This window comes from Cryptomeria japonica, chromosome 3, assembly GCF_030272615.1.
Source record: "Cryptomeria japonica chromosome 3, Sugi_1.0, whole genome shotgun sequence".
NCBI lineage: Eukaryota > Viridiplantae > Streptophyta > Pinopsida > Cupressales > Cupressaceae > Cryptomeria > Cryptomeria japonica.
Window position 1 is genome coordinate 292,430,163 of NC_081407.1, and position 22,725 is coordinate 292,452,887.

Genomic DNA, 22,725 nt, shown 5'->3' on the forward strand with positions numbered 1-22,725 from the left:
GATTATCATTCATTACAATGGTATGCTTTTATGAATAATCCCCCTTGGAAAATATATGATGCTTTTTCTCTCTTCCTTTCAAAGATTACCACTTCTTGAGACATGTGTTTTACATTTACTAATGTCTTTCCTTGCATGTGTTCATCTAAGTTAATTGCACATTTTCTTATGTTTAATCTCTCTCTAGTAGATTGTGTAAGATCTTCTCATTTTCCCTTAGATTGGGGGCAATGATCCTTCTCTATATCTTTCTCTAGGGATCCACTTTGCTCTATTAAGTGGATGGTGTGAGTTATATTACTTGATATCATTCCTTGTGTAGAATTGTTGTTGTTCACTCAAGGATTCTCTCTTATGCAAGAGGTGTTAGTCCTTGACTGCGACCTCTTTTACACTTGGTAATGTACATCTATGATAAATTCAATCATCCCTCTAGGGGCCAAAAGTGAGTCATCCCTCGTCAAGAATCCCTTTCACCTAGAAATAGGAGGAAGGATTGCATTCTTGTTCTTTCCTTTTCTTGTTCCAGAAGATATATTTGTCTAAGACAACTCATTTTGGGGGTAGATATCTCTTGAACAAAAATATCTTCTCCTCCAAGGATCACCTTTACACTTACAACAAGATCTCTCTTTTCAACTATCTTACCCTTGCTTAAAGAGTATTCCCTCTCTCGCTTGGATTTATGATATTATTGCATGGCAGATATCTTCTTTCTGATGAAGGGAGGTGTCGTTGTTCTAGTTTCCTTAAGATATCAACATCAACCTATGTTAACATCTTAAGGGGGGCACCCACACTGCTCCTTTGTACTATACTTCTTTCATGCATTGTACAGTGGGACATTCTTGAAACCAGAGGGAAGCCTCTTAGAGCAAGGTGTCATCACCTTTCTTGTATAGTGAGACATTCTTGGAGCCAGAGGGAAACCTCTTAGAGCAAAAATGTCGTCACTTTTATCTTGTACAATGGGTAATTCACGAAACCAGAGCACAAAATCTTAGAGCGAGATGTCTTCACTTCTTCTTTTTTTCTATACTGGATCATTCTTGGAACCAGAGCATGGTCTCTTAGAGTGAGATGATGCTACTTTTCTTTGTGCAGGGCGATTATTCTCGGAACCAGAGCACAAACTCTTAGAGCAGGATGTCACACCTTTCTTGACACTTGTACTATACATTCTATACAAGTTGTAGCATACTCAGGCATAGACTCCTATGAGGCACTTCAAACCTCACTTGCACACACGCACATGAGGTTGAGTGTAACTAATGATGTTCTCACTCTCTCCCTTTACATGGATCAACTAGACAGGCTCGAGGGGCAAGATTTTCCATGTCCTTCTCTCCATGGATCATCTAGTTTTAGGGGCGAGATGTTCATGGTTTCTTTCTTCTTCACTTTTCTTTTCTCATGGATCACCGGAGTGTGTATTCATGTTATCCCTCTTCTTCCTCTCATGAACTCATAGTTTTACTATTGATAGTTCATGGATGATGTCAACTTTGCTCTTTTATGTGATCGCTCGTGTTTATGTGATGACATTGGTCTTTGTGTCCTCATTAGTTTGTCGTCTTGTGTCTTGTTCTTGGCATATGTCTTTTTGCCCTTTGTCTCTGTCTTTGTTTTTGTGTGTCTTGTGCCTTTTTGTTTTGTGTTCTCTTGCGTATGTTGGAATGAGTTGAGACCCTAATATTGGGGGATTTTTTCTCCTCAATATTATTGATGTCTTATACTCCTTGTGGTATTGGTCCATGCCCCTCATCTTCATATTTCCCTTTCTTCTACTTTACCCATAGTATTGGCATAGGCCATACTCCCGCTAAAGTGGGGGCTAAATGTAGTGTCATAAAATTGTGACCCCTACATTTTTAACCATATTTTAGGTCCTCACCTTGATGATGACATCTTCCTTCCTAACCGAAACCCCTTTTCTGTATTTTCGTCCTTGAACCCTCCTTGTCTAGACTCTAGACCCTGTCCGAGCCTCAAAATAAGGCAGGACAGAGGCGTGGTGCCCCTGTCCCCCTAGGAAATGAGCATGGCACCCTTGTCCCTACCCCTTAGGGGGGCCCTAAGTTAGGTTTGTCCGATCTCCTATGCATAATTTGCCTTCGGGGTATGTAATTCCTCTTTGTCGGCCTTCGGTGGTTAAAAATTAATCCTTGAGGCATGTATAAAAGGGGATTCGATTCCCTCATTTAGCAGAGGATGAGGTGCATAAGGATAAGATACATGATTTCAAGGTCATCATCAAGCATTCAAGCATTCAAGTCTTCTTCATTCATCCATTGGAGCAACATTACAACATTCATTTGCAAGGATGTGTGTGTTAGGGTTTTGTCATGTTACATGTCAATTCATACAACATTTGTGGTTACATTCAAGAAGCAAAGCAATCATCATCAACAAGTTGCAAATCTACAAGGTATACATTTCCATTGTTTACATTCAAGCATTTGCAATTACTTTCTTTCAAGGTTGATTCCTCAACCGAGGTTTGACTGAGGCGAACCCCTATCCACAACCATTCTCCCTCTCTTTTTTGTGTGTAGGTTGCAGGTGCGCAACTATAATTGTAGGTTTGGGATTCATTTGCACAGATGGAAGAATCCTTTTCATTTCATGAATTTTGTGGAGGACCGTGTACAATCCCGCCATGGTCCTGATGACTTTTCTCCAAATTTGCAGGGCAGATCCGTAACAGTCTAGTTAACTCAGATCAAAGTTACAGCACGATCTCAAACTGGTAGCCCATCATTTCACTCATTTCCTTTATTTTCCGCATAGTCAACAAGTCAACTTTCTCGTTTACAAAAGAGGGTAAATCATACTTCAACCCTTGTAATCCATTTGGAATTCACATCCTTGTTTCCCTCAGATTAAGATCTAGTGGATTCAAGCCCCTCTTTTGAAAGTAGAGCTCCTCCAATTGAAAATCATCCTAGTGGCTTCCTTTCTCTATCCTAGGTGGGGAGTCACTAGGATCCAATTTTCCACTTTACAAGAAGCGTGGGATGAAGTTGTGCACCTGGATCTGGCTATAATTTGTCGAGACGAAGCTGCCCTGCGAATTTGAGGAAAAGTTGCTAGGACCATGCTGAAAGTGCACACGGTCCTCAGAAAAATCTGCAAAACACCAAAGGGTTTTTTTGCGTTTGTGAATATAGTCCAAATATGCAAATAAAGTTGTGCACCTACAACCTACACACATAAAAGAGAGGAAAAGGGGTTGGGATTGGGGGTTTGCCTTCAAATCAAACCCCAATTTTGGAATTAAGCAAATGATGAGAGAAAGTACTTGCAAGTAAATGTAAATGAAAGACTGAAATGTAAAACACCTCAAGGGAGGTTGCAATAGGATTGTAGATATAATTGCTTATGTGAAATTGAATGTTGAAAGGGATCTCCTCTTCAATGGTTGAATCCTTCACTTGAATGCAACACCTAGCCTTGAAGGGATACTTGAGAATGCTCAATGCTTGAAAGGAATGCTTGAATTCTCTTGAATGCTTGAATGCCCGATCTCATGTATTCCCACCTCATGCAAATGGGAGGGAAAATGCAACTTATATATTCGTAAATTAGGGTTAATTGACTGATTTTTTGTCATAGTTCGACATAGGGAAAGTTCTCCCGCTTTAAGTGCAAAGTCTAATGCAAAGATAGGATAGAGGGGGGCCCAAAATAGGGTAGGGACAGGGGTTCCATGCCCTTTTCCTGCCCTTATCCAGGATAGAAAGCAGGTTCTGAGCAGTGCGGGGGGCAGAAAAAGTGTAGTTTTCGGGGATTAAGCAAGTCTCGGGTCTCTGATCAGGCTTGGGAATTAGATTCGCCAACGTGAAGACCCTAATATGGTCAAAAATTGCAAGGGTCACAATTTTATGACACTACATTTAGCCACCACTTTAGTGGTAGTATAAACGTATGCCAATACTGCCAGTAAAGTACAAGGAAACAAGATTGAAAGACTTCTACCCTATCAAGGAGGCAAAATACACCAAGCCCTCAATGGACTTAGGATCTTACGACATCGATTGAGAAAGTAAAAGGGAAGATAAAGAAGGGAAAACCATGACTGCAAGTAGCAAGGTTCCCCTTACTATGAGTCATGACAAGCAAGGATTCAAAAAATTACAAAGCAAAGCCCAATTCACTAAGTAACTTTAAGTATCAGGAAGGAAAATATGAGCAGAGTGTATGCCCCCACGTTAAAGCGATCGCGCATGCCTTATCGGGATCGATTGCTTTAAGGTAGGATACACCCAAGATAAAAAGAGGGAGCATGTTATCGCAAGGATTTAGCCCCCAATCGAGGAATAAACCCAAGGATAATGAACACAAAACATGAGGCAATTTTTCTTTCCTCGGGGTCAGTATGTTGTATGATAACTCATGTATATCATATATGTATGTGCATATAATAATCGGCATTCCCCAAAGGAAGGAAAATACCTTGGAAGAAAGGGAATAGAAGATGTCTTTTTGAGTCAACATGAAAGAGACCAAAAGAGATATCAATGCTTTGCATCGTCCACAAGTAGACATTAAGGGGAAAATAGAAGAACATGGATACACATAGAAGAATATTTTCAAAGAGAAAGAGAGGGGAGAAGGAGAAGATCTACAATGCTAATGTTGCTAATCTAGCATGACATCCACCTCTCGATCTTGCTGATCACTATTTCAGGAAGGCAGGTAACACACCAGAGGAGCGACATCGAGCATAGCAGATGAATCTATCACAAGATCCAAACAAGGACTATGCTCATGTGCTAAGTCACTTTGTTCGATTCTAGGAGCTAGAATTAGGGTTTTTGAAAATTCAGCTGATAAATGCTTGTCCACATCAACATATTCATAGTCACTATTAGAAGCTGTAGTCACATAAATCTGTCCACTTAATTAAATGAATACTTAGTATTTATTTGATTATTTAACCATCAATTAATAATTAATTAAATTAATATTTAATTAATTCATCTTAACGCTCTTCTCCTATTAATTAAATAAATTATTCAATTTATTTGATTTAATTCACTTAACCAAATTCATACCATTAATTAAATAAATAAATCATATTTGTTTAATTAAATCTTCTCTCACATTTAAATAAATTAATATTTATTTAAATCCCCCAAAATCCCACCTCTCACATTTAAATAAATTAATATTTATTTAAATCCCCCAAAATCCCACCTCTCACATTTAAATAAATAAATCATTTATTTAAATCACCTTTATCCTCCACCCACTTGTATTTTCCTACAAAAGCAAGTTGCACAATTATTTTAAATAAATAATTTATTTAAAACACCTTTATCCTCCACCCACTTGTATTTTCCTACAAAAGCAAGTTGCACAACTATTTTAAATAAATTATTTATTTAAAATCCTATTTATCCTCACCCACTTGAAACCTTTAATGGTTTCCCTTAAAGTATTCAAACTTGATGGCTTTAAAGTCTTCAAACTTGATGGCTTCCTTCTATAGTCTTCTTAAGACTTTAATGGTTTTCCTTAAAGTCTTCAAGCCTTTAATGGTTCCTCTCAAAGTCTTCAAGCATTTTAAATGCTTTATCTTCCTTTTTCTCATTTAAATAAATTAATATTTATTTGAATATTTATCCAAATACAACTTGCACACATTTATTGAAATAAATGAATTTTTATTTTAATAAAATCCTATTTTCCCTCACCCACCAAATCCACTTGCAAAATCTAATCCCCTTCTAGATTCTTCTAACCCCTTCCTAATTAACTTAATCCATCCCCTAATTATTGTCACATTCCTAAGCAAAATGGAGTCACTTCTCAAAGCCTAAAAGTCTTGGATAACCTTTGAAAGCTTCCAACCTTCAACCACTAAATGGCTCAAAGTCTTTGATAACCTTTGAAAGCTTTCAACCTTCAACCACTTAATCCCCAAAGTCTCCAATAACCATTAATGGTTAATTCAACCCTCCCACATGGTTAAAACATTTGTTTTGACTCAACCTCTACCCAACCCAAAGGTCTCATCAGGCCATTAATGCTTTGACCATGATTATCTCTTAAACATTTGCACAAAGGTTTATCCTTGGATTAACTCTTAATCCAATGGGTAATCCTAATTTAGACTTGACCCTTACCTTCTAGATAACCATGAGGTCTTCTCAGGCCTTTAATGCCTCCAACCTCTTCTCTCAACCCAATCCTATGTTGACACTTGTCACCATTTTATTGGTGCCAATTGTGCACATGGATCCCCAACTTTCAATCCTAACCCTTGTTAAGATTGCTCAATCTTAACCCTTCATTTCCCTATTTCTTCTATAAATAGAACCCTTCTCCTCAAGCAAAAGGGAGAAGCATTTTAGAGTATTGTTGTTATACTGGCATTAGCATAGAGCTTTTTCATAGCATCACTATCTACTCTTGCATAGTATTTGCTTATCATATTCAACCATCTTGAATCTCCATATGGCATCCATGGCTAGTGCTAAAAGCTGAGAGCTACACTCATTTGGGACTTGGAGAGGAGAGGAACAAGGGAGGAGCAACTATGAGCATCTTGATTAGCTATTTCATTCTATGTTTATATGCTTTCTATTTCATGCTTAATATCTCTCTTGATATGCTTGTTTAGGATAATCTTTTGTTGCTAACACTAACGTTTGTTTCTTGTGCTCTTGTGTGTGTTGCCATCAAACAGATTTTCTAATCCTTTTTGCAGAGCATCAGAAGCATTAGGAGTTGTATTTCTATCATGAATAACATTTTCACTCATTTCTTCATCAAGATTTATAGAAAGAGGAGCGTGAACATGAATAGGAGTAAAACCATCACATGTTTTTTGTAATTTATGATTTGGAGATGTAGGTTCAACATCTTGCTTAGGAGAAAAGGGAATAATGTCAACATTGGATTCTTGGGAGATTGAATGTTTTGGGGAACACCCTCACGAACTCGAGCACGATGCCTTCATCGGCGGTCTCTCACACAACGATTCCGTCAAGTCTTGGCGGAAGACTGAGAAGGAGGAGGAATATTTATGAAAGGATAAATATTCTCATCTTTGGTAGTTGGAGGTTTAGGTTGAGGTCTTTTAGGTTAGACAAGAGGACAGGCGGGCCTCTTCTCTCTATAAGAGGAAGGAGATGGAACTGCGCCATAAAAAGGAGGAATATTAGGTTTAGGAAGGAGACCGGGTCCATCATGGGGAGGTCGTATAGGTCTAACCTTAGAAGGAATATTGTTGTTCTTTTGAGGAGAAGGCATAGTTACATCCAAAGGAATAGGTTGAGATATATTAGTCCTATCCATTAGGGGAAGGATTTCATCTTCAAGAAGGATGGGAATGTCAATTGTTGGGGATCTTGGTTGACTCAAGGATAAGATCATATCTTTCTTCCATTTTTTATAAGATTGGAAAAGAGCATCGCTCCATTGTGGAAGAGATTGAAATTGTTCAGGCCAAAAGAAATCAATAGGAACACCTGGCCTTCTTTCATATGGTCAAAATAAGCTATGTATAACGGTTATGATTTATCCATTGTGGGTAAATTTTAAACACTTATGGATTGGAGAAGCAATAGCCTTCATTGAAGATAGCCAAGGATAGCTCAACTTCACATGGAATTGTTCAGAAGAAGGAATGATAACAAAGTTGAAATCCACAGTTTTAGTATGAACTTCAATAGGAAGGGTGATAGAACCAATGGTAGGAAAAGAGAATCCTTCAAATAACTTCACAACCACATTAGGGTCATCATAGATTGGTTTATGCAAACGTAAAGTGAAAATATACTCCTCAGTGATGACATTAACCATGCAGGAGAAATCAACAAGAACACCATGGCAAGGTATGTCCTTAACCTTCACAACTATGTATAGAGGCCCATCAGGCACTCTAATGGTCTCACTAGGGTCAAATGTGATACATAAGTCCTGAGGTTTCCTTTGTTTCTCTACCATATTCACCAAATTATGAACTGTAGTAGTCATATTGGAAGGAGAGAAAGAGGTATGTTCAGTCTCAATCACGTTAGAGGTATGAGGAGGTAAAGGATCAGTAAAAATCTTAAGATTTTGATTAGGAGGGGCTACTGATTTGTTTCCTTTATCATTCACACCCGCCACAGATATAGTATTATTATCAATCAAATCTTGAATCTTACTTTTCAATGCAAAACATTTCTCAGTGTCATGACCTGGTTGACGATGAAATTGACAAAAAGAATTATTATCAAAGTAGGGTGAGGCTACCTTAGAAGGGTCAACTGGTTTTATGGGAGGAAGTTTAATAACATTTCTTTGTAACAACTGAGATGTAATGCTATGTAAAGATTCATTTAAAGGAATAAATTGTCTTTCTCTTTTAAAAAATTTAGAAATAGGAGGCACACCTGTTGTAGCAATTACATTGTTATTGTTGATGTTGTCATTGAATTTGATGAATCCTTTGCTTGGTTTGAACTTCACAAACAATTGTTGAGCATTGTCACCCTTATCAGTCATGCAACTGTTGAATTTATATTCTACACAAACACCAACTTGGACCACAGGAATGCCAATTTATCCTCCGCCATCTACTACATAGGTCATGATTAGTAGCATGAGTTATATAGCACCAACATCATTCGTGCCCCCACTTGTACAATCTATGCAACAAATTGTTAGTATTCTTCCATGTAAGCCTCGAGTGACTTTTCAACTTTCCATCTCACAACCACGATTTAGTTATATGCAAGCACCATCTTCGTCTTATATTATTCCAAATGTTCAACAATTGTTAGGTGGCATTAGTCAAAATGCTCCATTGTATAATATGCAATAATCTAACATGTCTCATCCTAGTTATGATGGAGGTAGTTATCTGCAAGGTGGTATTCCTCAAATTCAACAACCTCAAAATGTGTAGTATCAACAACAATACATTCCTTCACAACATAATACTACAACTTACTCACAACCACCACCTTTTCTTCAACAAAATGTTCCTATTTATCAGAACATGACATGTTATCAATACCCGAAACAACAACCAAATTATGTTCATCCATCTCAAATGGCATATCAAACAACATTTTATCAACCGCTTATGCCATCTCCTAAATCATTTCCAGTCAATACTAAATTGGAGGAAATGAAGGCAGCTCTTAAAACTTTACAAGACAATAACTCTAAGTGAGTTTTTAAATTCAATGAGCTTTGTCCATATCTATTTGGTAAGTCAATAAATTCAATTCCATTCCCCAAACACTTTGAAATTCCAAAATTTGATAAATACAAGGGGAAAGGTGATCCACATCATCACATAAATCTTAGGGGTCCATCCATATAATGGTTTTCTAAGTTATCATTTGGCACTATCACCACATTCATAAACTTATCAGAGAGATTTTTTGGCCCATTATCTTTACAATATGGAAAATGACATTTCCATGCTTGATCTTTGTCAAACCAAACAGAAAGGAGGTGAAAGTCTCTTAGACTATATCCAAAGATGGAGAGCCCTCGCTGGTCATCTCCCTTGTGCAGTGCCTGATAGTAAATTGGTTTTAATATTCATTAGTAATCTGCATGCGAAGCTTGCATATCATATTTGATTATTCTGTGCAACCACATGTAAGGATATCATTTCTAAAGGACCATCAATAGAAAAGGCTTTAATTGCCAAAGGAATCATCAAACATTATAAAGAGTCATCTGGCAAACCAAGTGGTGACAAACAAAGGTATTGGAACAAAAACAAGAATGTTATGGGAGATGGGGTCATTGATTCTAAGATAGTTAAAATGTTTTTTGTCGCAAAACCACCACCTACACAAACATATTCTAATCAACAATCATATACCAGTTCATCACCAATGATACATGTCAATCCGCCACCTCAAGCCTATCATAATTCTCAAACATAGACATCAAATGTGCAAACTAATCATACAATGACATCAATTGTCAATGTTTCTCAAGCTCCTCCTCGACAAACAAATTATAACAATCCAAGATGTCAATTTACACCCATGGGGGAACCCTTATATGTGATCTTTAAATGCATTGAGCATCATAATATGGTTGTGTATCCCAAAAGGATATTGTTTGATGAGTCCAATCCAAGCTTGACTGGTATAAGGAAAATGAGTATTGTGCTTATCATCATGTTAAGGGTCATGTAATGAATAAGTGCATGAAGCTTAAGCATCTAGTCCAAGATCTTATTTATCAAGAGAAAATTGATGTTGACCTTACTTCAGGATAGTCACCTAATGTGAACCTAGGTGTGTATAAAGATGCTTGTCCCAAACATCAAGGAGAGGCTAGTACATCCAACATAGGTCAATCTTGTACAACCAATAACATCAGCTATAACAATGTCCTATTTGACTATGGCAGTACGATAAGTTGCATTACCCAATTAGAAGATCATATCAACACGATTTGTGTCAAAGGAGCCAATAATAAATGTGCTACAACCACTAGAAGAGCTCGCATGACGGTCCTTGGAGCTCCAACTCCTACCACACCTCAAGTTCCTATGTCTACACAATACAACATTCTTGATCACTTAGGAAAGAACCCTGCACAGATCTCCATTTTAGATTTCTAAAAGCATCACCTACTCATTAAGAGATTCTTAATTGTGCATTGCAAGAGACTCATAGGCCTAGTAACATAGACCCTATGCAATTCCAAGATTTGGTAGCACATTTATTTGCCACATACCATCTCATCTTTACCCAATCACATCCACCTTCTTAATATCAAGGCCATTGTTAAGCACTGCAAAGTAAAGCGAGTTCTGATTGGTAATGTTTATGCTCTAAATATTTGTACGTTGAAATTTGTTACACAAGTGGGGTACACTGTCATGGATTTGCATAACCAATGCATCACTATCAAGGCATATGATAATACAGTGAGAAGATTAGTGGGAATGATCAATCTTCCAATTTAAGTGGGCCCACTGACACGGGACACACTTTGCCATGTCATTGATCTCGATCTTCCATTTAACATCCTCCTTAGTCACCTGTGGAATCATGCCATGGAATCAAGGTTGCGAAATCACTATTCGTGGAAACATTCTACCAGTTGATTATTGTCATGCTCTTAAGGCATCTTCACCATATTCCCATTATTATCCAGGCATCAACATTGGAATCCCTCAAACTACTCCATCGTCCTCATATATTGACCCTACTTCCAAATTCACTATTGCTAAAGAAAAAACTTCTATCTCATATGCTTTTTCCCATCTCAAGATCAACAATGTTGGTTGTCGCAAATATTCTTTACAAGGAACCCTTGTAGTAGGTGCACTACCCCTAGATCCTCATACTCATGGGAAACCTACCAAAGAGAAACAAAAGAAAGAACCCATGGTCAGAATGTGTGGTACCACTACAATCCAATCTCATGGTGAACTCAATCATGAGGTTATAGAAGTTCATATCAACCAATGGATTTTTAGAGATGTTGTTATGGACAATGATACCTGCCTTAATCACTTCAAAGAGAAATACATAGTAGCTCACAAATTGGATACCAATAAATGGATTACCAAGGTGGAGGATTAAGACAGGAAGAACATGAAATCATAAGACTTGTTGACCCAATTCCTAATGTTTGCCATCAAGGGCTTCATTTTGGACATTCTTCTCATGAAGCCTCAACTTCGATAGACCCTTTTGGAATCAATGAAAATGTTTGATTGATATCAAAGACATACCTAAGGAGGTTATCAAACAAGTGTACGATGGTATGGATAGCTCCTCGACCTTTGGCACATCCACCCTCTTCAGCACATATATTCTCTTAATTGACCTTCCACTTCGTCATCCTGAACTTATTAATTGGGGTCAAACTATTGAACACCTTGATACATTCCATAATGATGTAACACTCCTACACTTCTTGGGGACAACTGAGCGTGCACCATACTATCATCCATCTTAGAACATAGTATGTAAGTTGGACCATCAAGGCTACTTTGGAGAAGAGGGGTTACTTAACTCCAAAAGTGAAAAAAAAAATTCAAGTGTCTATTGGTGAAAACCATTCCGAGGCACCTGTAGATCCTAAAAAGGTAAAAAATAAAGGGTGTATCTTTCGGTGAAAACCTCTTTGAGGTGCTAGAAGACGAGGACTCCTATCTTCCTCTCATCAACATATAGGTTCCTGATAAATATCCAATTCTCTTTGATGAGACAAGAGAAGTCAATTTGGGTACTACAGAAAATCCCTGAATCACTTATCTGGCAACCTCCCTATCTGATGAAGAGTTCCAAGTTTTCTTCCAAATCCTCCATAAGTGGCCCATCAACTTTGCATGGTCTTATGTAGACATGTCTGGGCTCGATCCTAAGCTTGTAGTGCATCACCTGGTTGTAGATCTAAATGTCAAACCTGTTAAACAAAAGCTTCGAAGATGCATCCTCGAATTGCATTGTTGGTCAAAGTAGAGTTGGAAAAATTGTTGGAAGTCAAGTTCATCCGACCAATTGATTACCGAGAGTGTATTTTTAACATGGTTCTTATTTCTAAACCTAATGGTGTTATCCGAGTCTGTACCAATTTCAAATATCTCAACAAAGCCTAACCCAAATATGATATTCCACTTCCTAGCATTGATATTCTAGTTAATTTGACAATGAAACATGAAATGCTTTCCCTTATGGATGGGTTTTTAGGATACAATCAGGTAAAAATTGTAGAGGATGATCAACATAAAATAACATTCACCACTCCTTGGGGCACTTTTTGTTATCGGGTCATGTCCTTTGGCCTCAAGAATGCAGATGCCACATATCAGCATGCCATGATGGTAATATTCCATGATCTTGTGCATAAGATACTGGAGGATTATGTAGATGACATACTAGGCAAATCCAAAACCAAAGCAGAAAATCTAGCTATCCTTGAATGCATATTTGAATGTCTGGCCAAGTACAAGTTATGCCTCAATCCTAAAAAGTGTGTGTTTGGAGTTATATAAGGTAAACTTCTAGGCTTCATAGTTTCCAGCCATGGTATAGAAGTTGATCCTAAGAAAGTCAAAGCGATAGTAGAAATGCCTCCTCCCAAAACATTGAAGAATTTGCATAGTCTCCAAGGAAAGCTACAATTTGTTAGGCACTTTATTCCTCAACTTGTAGATAAATGTCATCCATTCACGCATCTTCTTAGAAAAGGCACAAAGTTGAAATGGGATGCTCAATGTCAACAAGAATTTGACAAAATAAAAGAATTATGGCCTATTCTCCAATGTTAATGTCATTGATTCTAGGACGACCTTCCTTCTATATATCTCAGTCACTCCAAATGTAGTGAGATCACTCCTTGCCCAACATGATGATTAGGGAAAATAATGTGCCATTTACTACATCATCAAACCTTGGTAGGATATGAGCTCGATTACTCACCTATGGAAAAATCATGTGTAGTCATTTTATTTTATTCACAGACTCTCCGAAATTACATGCTAATTCATACTAGTAATCTCATCTATAAGATTGATCCTTTAAAGGATCTGTTATCAAAAACAACCCTTACTAGTCGTATGACTAAATGGGTCATGTTTCTCGAATGAATTTGATGTTCAACATGTAGACAAAAAAGTCATCAAAAGACTGGTTATTGTAGACTAGCTGATAGAAACACCCTTGATGAATACTCATCCATTAATTGCAAATTTTTTGGATGAATATGTTTGTGCAATCACAACATAATCTCCTTGTAAACTTTATTTTGATGGTTCACAGACACAAAATGGATCAGGGCCAGGGTTCCTATTTGTGACTCCACAAGGGGATCTCATTCCTAAATCGTTCAAGTTGTCTTTCCCATGTACCAATAATATTGCTAAGTATGAAGGTCTTATCACTGGTCTCAAAACAACTATTCAATGGACTATTGTAGATATTCTTATCTATGGGTATTCACAACTAGTTGTCATTGAACAATTAAATGATGAGTATCAAACCAAGGAGGACAAGCTCTTACCATACAAAAGAATGGTCAATCTTAAGCAGAGTTTTCAAAGAAATAACTTTGATTAGATCCTCAAGGCACAAAATAAGACAGTCGATGCAATGACCACTATTGGTTCATGTTGCTTGCAATGGAATGAGAGTTGTAAATTTAAGTTTTTGGTCGAACAACTTCTCCAACCAACTTTTGAAAGATCACATACAGATATGGTGTGCAACATTATTGACCCTTAATCGCCCTAGTATCATGATATTTATGCCTACCTTAAGGATGGTACCCTTCCACCCAATATATCCTGAAATGATCACCAAAACCTCATCCGTCATAATGCCCAATTTACACCTATGGGAGATAATCTATATCGTTGCAGCTATCATGACATCTTTGCTAGATGTCTATATTCTAATGAAGCTAATCTTGCGATGAAATAAGTGTACGTCAAAACTTTTGGTGCTCATACGAGTGGATATGTTCTAGCCAAACAACTCTTAAGAGTGTGATACTTTTGGCCCATAATGGAGCATGATTGTTGTGAATTTGTCAAGAGGTGTTTGCCCTATCAGTAGCAAGAAGACCTAATTCATGTTCCAACACAATATTTACAGCCTATCACAACATTGTGGCCTTTTTCTACATGGGGCCTCAATCTTGTTGGTAAAATCCATTCCCCTTCTGCAGATGGACATAAGTTTATCATTGTAGGTACTGAGTATTTTACCAAGTGGGTTGAAGTTGTTCCCCTTACTCTTACCACTGGTGTCCAAGTGTCCAGATTTGTCCTATATCAGATCCTTTTCCGCTATGAAGTTCCCTCTACCATTATTGTAGATAATGGAACCCCTTTTAAGAATCAACACATGAGTGATATTTGTTCCACATTTCACATCTAGCACTATTGATCCACCCCATATTATCCACAAGGCAATGGCCAGGATGAGGCAACCAATAAGAACTTGTTACATATCCTCAAAAAGGATTGTCAATGAAATTAGTCATGATTGGCATCTCAATCTCAACCCCACCCTTTGGGCATATCGCACCAGTGTCTGAACTTCCACTAGACTCATTCCATGCTCCCTTGTTTATGGTGTAGAAGCAGTCTTACCAATTTAGTTCGAGTTGCTATCCTTGCGCATATCCTTGAAAGATTTTATTTCTAATGAAGAGTATAGGGTGGCAAGGCTAACTCAGCTAGATCTCCTTGATGAACAACATCAGGAAGCATATGATCATTTACAAATATATCAAACCGGACTCAAAAAGTAGTATCATAAAAAAGTGCATCCTTGTGAATTCAAAGTTGGTGATCTAGTGCTTCGAGAAAATCTACAGAATCAACAAAACAAAGATAAGAAAGGAAAATTTGAAGTTAATTGGTTGGCCCTGTAGCATCATAAATTGTACATCCCTAATTAGGGTTGTCTAATTCCATGCTTAGGTTAGCACCCACCTCAATATGTCCCATTACATTAATAAGGCTCCTTTTGGCATTTAAATTTTAAATCTAAAGTCTTCCCTCAACAATTCAAATATCATAAAATTGGGCCCTTAACCCTAGGTGTGCCCCTTTTTATTTTATTTTAATTAATCCTAATGATGTCCTAATTTCAATTTTCATAGCACATTTTTCGCATATCTAAATACTTAGGATTGAGCCACTACATTGTATTTGAATTTATAATTGTAGACACCTAAAATTGTCATGTCTAATTATCTAAGCCTAATTCATCTATTAATTAAATAAATCCTTATTTATTTAATTAATTCATTTATCCTCTGCTAGTCTTATTTCTCATTTAAATAAATACATTTATTTATTTAAATTATCCTTTTCCTAAATTAAATAAATATTTTTATTTATTTAATTATCCCACTTCTTCTATTAATTAAATAAATCTTTATTTATTTAATTAATTCATTAACATTTTCTACCCATGACACATGTCATTCATCTCTTAATTCCTACACTACCTACCCCTTTCATTATTTTATTATTTCTTTTACCTACCCTCTAATCATAGCCGACCTCCTTTTACACCTCTCAATCTTATCCCTCCATTTCATATAGTTTCTTCTATATAAGAGGATGCTTCCTTCATTATCAACCCTAATCATTCTATGCATTCTAATCATCTTTTATGCACTTGACTACACTACGATCCTACTAGCAACCACATTCCGTTCTTTGTTGAGCTCTTGTGCACATAAAATCTGAGAGCAAATATATCAAGCAAGATCAATGGAGATAGGAAGAATGGAGATCCAAACCCTATTGGACATGTGATGGTATAATCTTTGTGATTTCGTTTGATTTGCATTGTCTTAGGTAATCTTCATATGTTATGGTGGATCTTTGTTGTTGTCAGGCTAGGGTTTTGTGGTTGAATTCATTTAGCCTTTCAATATCGTTATTATTGTTATCCATTTTCACCATATACATTTTGGCACGGCCCGTGGGACATGGATTTTTCTTAGATCTATGTTTTTTGCAGATTTTTCTAACCTTATATTGCTATTTTGTAAAACAATTTGGAGAATAACCTTGTGCAGCTAGGGTTTTGGACACAAAATCAAGATCTTGGAGAGATTTGATCATGTCTCACAAATGGATGGGAAATTTTGCACCAAATTTTTTTTGCAAGTTGAAAAAAGTATCAGGAGCTCTCAATCCAAAATTCAGAATTTTTGGAGCACATTTTCATTTTCTATGAATTTTTTATGATTTTTCATAAAAAATTAATTTTGAGAGCAAATGAGAGACTTTTTCGGATTTTCTTACATTTTTGGAAATCTCTCATAATTATACATAGGATCTGTTCTTTGTGATTTTAATTTTGATGCAAAATATTTCCCTAAAAATCGGATCTTTAAAAATTAGGGTTTTTCCTTATTTTGATTAGATCTCACAAACGGCTTCAAATTTTGACATCAAATTTTGTGTGCAGAAATTTTTTTATGCAGGTTTGGAAGACCATTAGGACTCTCCCATAAAAATTTCAGATTTTTTGGATCGATTTTGCATTTTATATGAATTTTTTATGATTTTTCATAAAAAATTAATTTTTGGAGCAAATTAGCAATTTTTTTGGATTTTCTTACATTTCTGGAAATCCCTTGAAATTTTACAAGTGGTCTTTTTTTATGATGAATCAGATCTTTGAATTGGTCAACAAAATGTATTGTTGAAGGCCCCTATTTCACAAAGTCTTTTGGGATCTAAAATTTACCTAACTTGTGTGCTTGCAGGAAGGGGTGATTATTTCAAACAATCCAAACTACTAATAAATCTTTGTTGCAGGTCTTTGGCAAGGGTTTTTGGATTTTTATTGTGTGCCTTGTTTTCATAGACTAGCAAACACTTCAATTGGTGCACTAAAATTGAATCATTGTCTTTTGTGTCTTGAGCAATAGGCTCTTTTTGTTTAATCTTTAGAGGGTCTGTCTTCCCGTGTGGTCATTAGGACTACTAGTGAGAAGAGAATGACCCAAGTGGTAGCGAGGAAAACCCACCTCTTCCGAACCACTATAAACAACTATATTCATGGTGAAAACTATGGATAACGTGTGCTGATTAGTTCATACCGACACTATGTCTCCCCATAAACCCGTTTGATCAAATTTATTTGATCAGTTGTAGGGCGTAACCCCTACCGGCTGGGAGCCTTCTGTATTTACAGAGCTGAAAGTGTCGCATGTATGGCCACATGAGCGGATGCCCTTACTAGCACCTTTTTGTTTTAGAAGCCCAAATCCTTCTAGTTGTTGGGGTAGGAGGTCGGACCTCTGGTAGCGGCCCACACACATACGGTTCTTAGTAGAGATACAAAGTTCGCCACGGGGAGTTTTCGTGGGGACTGATGCTTGGTTGACCTGAGAAGTGAGTGCTGAGGGTGGAGCCAGTGAGGTCAAGCATCTAAGTATCCGCTTTGAATAGCATAGCCTCGGGGGTAAAACCCCATGTGGGATCAACAACTATTGTCTTGGCCAGCCATAAGAATTGTGCTTGACTTATTTTAAACATTCAAACATTCAAGACCAAACAACAAAACATTGTGTCTTCAAGTTTATGCAAAACATTTTTTACATTAAACAACACACTTTTCTTAGAGTCATTTTGAGTCTAAACACTTGCAAACATTGAGTCCTCATCAACATTGTGTCCTCTTGTCACGAAAAATAGTCAAACATTCAGATTTGGTCACAACTTCACAAATTGGAAAAATTTTACAGTCCAACAAACAAGAGCAATCAGTTTCAGAATTCTTGAGCTTCCTAGGTTGTTTCTCTAGGTTTTCATCTAGCATTCAACTTGTCTTTGGGTCTCACAAAATCCATCATTGCTTTACACCTTACATTACATTCACATTTGTCTAAACTTGAGTCAAAAGGTCACTTGCTTGTCCTCATCATACTTTGTCAACAAACTACATACAACAACATTTTGCTAAGTGGTCCCTCATCAAGGTCTATCACCTTTGGGTCTCATTTGGTCTTACTTAGATTCAAGGTCAACTTACCTCATCAAGAGAAACTATCCTCTCTTTGGAAGTCACACCTACTCTACTACATACATACTTGGTCTTACACTTTGGACATTGCAAGTACACCTCAGATTAATTTACATTCCATCCAACTCTTAGTCTTCCATACTCTTTCCATTTTCATCTAGTCTCACACATCTTGGTCAATACCTAGTTCATGGTTGAAACCCGTCTTCAAAAATCTAGGAGAGAAACTAAAGAGGCTCAAGAGTCCGCAAACATGAGTTCTTATGAGTATGACAATGATATCTTTTTCAATTCTGATCATACTACATTACCTGACATGGATGCCTATAGAAACATTCCAAATGTTGAGAACATGGACACTACAAACAACAATGATACACACAATGATGATATGGACAACTTTTCAGTACATTCAACAGATGTGGAAGAATCCATTATGGACCCCCGTTTCAATCGATTGATTGAGGAAATAATGAGGAGGGATAGACAATACTTCTTACAAATGATGGCACAAAGTGGAGCCAAGATACCTCATGATTTTGACATGTCTCAAATAATGGAAAATTGACCTTTGCAAAAACCTCACTCCAACATGGATCAAAGGAGACCTAATAGTGGAGGCAATAGAGGACCACATATGGTACCTGAATCACCATCATCTTTGTTTCAAAAACCAGAGGTCCCACATACACATGGTCAAGCATATGATACTCACCTTCGCAGACCATTATGGAAGTCTTATGCAGAGAAATATGCTCAATCACATATCAATGCTAAGGATCAACCACCAAAGCAATTGGATATTCAAAGGCATGCTCAAAATCTGGACACAAGGAAACCCCGTGTCAAATTTGGGGGCAACACATTAGAACATGACATGCCTGTAGAGTATGGTATACATGGACAAAATAGATATTTCGTTCCTCAACATGAATCTATACCAAGTGGTCCATATATGCAGCATCACTATAGACCTCCTCCATATGAACATGTGTATGATCAATATCATCCATATATGCAACATGCTCCTCCTCCAATTGGTGCCTCAAGCATGGGGTATGGTCCAAGAAGTCGATCTCCACCTAAGAACAATTTGGAGCAACAAATCAGGGACTTACAAAAGAAAATGGAGGACATAAATACACCGAAGCCAACATACACAATGAGAGACATATGTCCTTATCCATTTGACAAGAGCATTCCAATGCCTCCTTTTCCTACACACTTTGTGACGCCTAAATTTGATAAGTATAGAGGAAAAGGGGATCCTAAGGCACACATAAGACAATTTTTCACAGCTTGCATTGAGGTAGCAACAGAAGAGACATATTTGATGAGATTATTCCCACAGAGCTTAGGTGATCAAGCTATGGAATGGTTCTCCCAACTTCCTCTTGGAATTAAGTCATGGGGTGACTTAGCAGAGGCATTTATTCAACATTTCTCCTACAACATAGAGATGGACATATCAGTCACTACTTTGTGCAACACCAAGCAAAGGGATGGAGAATCTTTTTCATCATTTTTACAAAGATGGAGGAATCTAGCCAGCAGATGCTCTTGTGAAATTCCACAAAAACAAATGGTAGAGATGTTCACCCAAAATGTTAACAAAGACATTGGTTATGACTTAAGAAAAGCTTGCTTGTCCACTTTCAAGGACGTCATTGAAAAAGGCTTAGCAACAGAAAAGGTCCTAATTGAACAAGGAGTTATTAAGATATTCAAGGAAAACAAAGATGACTTTAAAGGAAAAGACAAGCCAAGATTTTGGAATAAAAACAAGAACACAGTCAATGATGGTGTTGTTGATGCCAACACAGTGCGACCCAAATTCATCTTTTCGAGATCAAGTTCTACAAGCAATCAAGTGAATACTCAAACAACTTCCAGATCACGAAGGAAGTACACCCTATTGGGAGAACCACTTGAGTCAGTTTTCAAAAAGCTAGTGGCAAACAAGGTAATCACTATTCTAGATTTTCCTCCATATGAGCCAAAGGTCAAACCAAATTGGTGGAATGATGACGAATATTGTGAATTTCATAAGAGAAAGGGTCATAAGATAGGAAATTGTCATCGATTGAAGAACATCATACAAGATCTCATTGATAGAGGTGACATTGAGATTGAGGGACATTCCTCCAATCAAGAACATGAGATGTTTAAGGAACCATTTCCAAAACATGACAAAGGAAAAGCTAAAGCCACAGATGACCAAACCAACTATACCAGAGCATCCTACAACTATGATTCAACTATCAATCACATCTCGATGGACAATTACGTGTCTACCATTATCATCAAGGACAAAACCCCTGAGAATTCTACCGAGAGACCCAAGATTGTTCTAAAAGGCACTGGATGTTCTTCTGAACCTACCTCTGAATGTCATGTTACAACCCGTCGAGGTAAATTCACTTTGCAAGGTGCTCCAGCTAAAAACACCGCTTCCTCATCAACCAAACCTGAGTATGACCTTGTAGAACAGTTAGGGAAGACACTCGCACTCATCTCCATACTTGAACTCTTGCGCATATCCCCTGCACATAAAGCCATTCTTGATAAAATCTTGAGAGAAACTGTTGTTCCTACTGACCTAAACGTGGACCAGTTTCAAGCCATGGTGGGATACCTTTCCATTCCACACTCTCTTACATTCACAGAAGCTGATGACGCCTCCGTAAGTCAGCCACATAATGCACCTTTACACATTGAAGCCTTCATACACAAACATCGAATAAAACGAGTTCTGATAGATGGAGGAGCAGGTCTAAACATTTGTACATTGAGTACTATTAAACAATTGGGATATTCTGATAAAGCTATGAATTCTACAAACAAAATTACCATCAAGGCATATGATGATGAAGAACGTTCATCCAAGGGCACAATCACCTTACCTCTCAGAGTTGGGCCAGTTACAAAGGATGTGGTTTGTCAAGTCCTAGATCTAGATCTCACATACAACATACTCTTGGGACGTCCATGGATACATGAGATGAGCGCAGTCCCTTCTACATATCATCGATGTATCAAGTTTCCACACAATGGAGTTGAAGTGACCGTCAAAGCGGATCCAAATCCATTCATATATTGCAACAATCTACAACCTAGATCAGAAATAACAATCCCAGTCAATCAAGAAGTTGTTCCATCTTCAACATATGTGGATCTAGAATCATTAAAAGCTTCTACATCAAAACAAGCAGAGATCAAAGAAAAGTTCAAGTTTAAAGACATGGGATGTGGTGAGTATATATTCCATGTTGATCAACTCCCACTATCTGCGAAGGTATTCAGTCGACAAGAACAACCTACAAAAAATTTGCAATGCCAAGGAATTGGGTGTGAACCACCTAGTGTTGTGGCTACTGAGTTTGAATGCAAATCTCCTCCAGTGGTGCAAGCAACTCTTGATATCAATAGTCCTAAGAGTGGTTCCAGCGAAGAATCTATTGAGCGTATCACCAGCCCTATTGAGAACTCACATAGCTTTACCATTTCATCCACTCATTCCATTTCCACTCCTCTCCCAGACTTGGATCAACAACAATTACAAAAGCCCTTACTAATTGGGGATCAAAAATCAAGCTTTGAAAAGAAAAATCTAAAAGTCAAAAATAAAGAAAATTCCTTTAGTCCAGATCAAAATCAAAAGCTATTGGACTCTGCAAAAATCAAAGTCAAGGATAAAAATCCTACGAAAGAAAAAGAACAAGAGTTGATCTCCCCTAATATCAAAATAACTGGGGGCAAAAGTTCTAAAATTTTAAGTCAAAAAGCATGCTTGTTGATCCTAAGTCTCCATCATGCTATCCTACTCTCACTTCTTTTCGCAATCACAAGCCTTCATCACTCATCCACTTGTTTCACACATCCATTCCCTTCTAGTGATACATCATGGACCTTTAATGGAGCTTCCTCGAAGGACTTTGCTATCAGTGATGCCCAAACTTCTTCAGGTGACACACATACGGGCCTGTGTAGTCCACACACTAGTAATTCTATCTCAGTTCCTTCATCAAGGAAGACAGTCACTCGAGATACACATCATTCAGTCAAGGAACGTTGCAGCTACAATCACAAAGTCAAGCCTCGCACATTTGAGGTAGGGGACTTAGTTCTCAGAGAAAATCCCAAAAATCAGCAAGACAGAGAGAAGAAGGGCAAGTTCGAACCAAATTGGCTTGGTCCTTACATCATTATAGCAGCATATGGATCTGGGGCATATCAGCTCTCA